Here is a 1,065-nt window from a genome sequence, read left to right as displayed (position 1 = left end):
GAGGAGTTACTTTTTTCAAGTACAAACTGCGCATATATGGTCGCTTTTAAGGACAAGCGGGCCAACCCAGATTTCAGGGGTATCCAGAAATCTTGACCTACACCGAAAGGGGGCGTTGCCTCACCCATAGGAGAAGTTTGGTATCATTGGTGTGTATATTTGTTTGGTTATAGAGAAAACGAACAAGGGGCAAAAACTTTACCTTCGATTTTCTCACAACAGCTTTTTTCGGGATAGCCCACTTGCCTTTAAAAGCGACCATACATGTTTCAAGGGCTTGTGATGCAGCAATACCGCATCCCTCTATGTTGAAAAGATACTGTATCCGTCTTTGTTGAAGGGATTCAGCATCCCTCTTTGTTGCAGCAATACCACGTCCCTCTTTGTTGCAGCAATACAGCATCCCTCTTTGCTAAAAGATACTGTATCCCTTTTTGTTGCCGCAATACCACATCCATTGCAGCAATACCGCATCCGTCTTTGTTGCAGCAATACCGCATCCGTCTTTGTTGCAGCAATACCGCATCCGTCTTTGTTGGAAGGATAATGTATCCATCTTTGTTGAAGAGATTCTGCATCCCTCTTTGTTGCAATACCACATCCCTCTGTTGCAATACCACATCCCTCTTTGTTGCAATACCGCATCCTTCTTTGCTGAAGAGTGACACTGTATCCTTCTTTGTTGCAGAGATATTGTATCGCACCTGGCCATGATTTATCCCGACAGACGAGGTCGCAAAAGCCTGTCTCCGAAAGGATTTACTTGTAGTTTGGGTTGATGGGGAAGGCACAGCATACTATAGTCATAGTTAGGAGGAGACCGTGTTTCTTATCTGTGCTCACCCTGTTGGGACTGGAGGGTGCCTCTGAATGAACATCCTATAACTACTGAATGCTCCTGGTTTGCTTTGTATCTGTTATTTGCTGACTTTCTGTGTGTTGTTTTTGTCTGTTGTTTCATGTCTGTTGTTTCATGTCTGTTGTATCTGTTGTTCTGTCTGTCTGTCTGTTTTTTCTATATGTTTTTTTCTTTCTGTTGTTTCGGTCTGTTTTTTAATGTCTGTT

Source organism: Aplysia californica, unplaced genomic scaffold, assembly GCF_000002075.1.
Source record: "Aplysia californica isolate F4 #8 unplaced genomic scaffold, AplCal3.0 scaffold00826, whole genome shotgun sequence".
Classification (NCBI taxonomy): domain Eukaryota; kingdom Metazoa; phylum Mollusca; class Gastropoda; order Aplysiida; family Aplysiidae; genus Aplysia; species Aplysia californica.
This window is presented reverse-complemented; position numbering follows the sequence as displayed.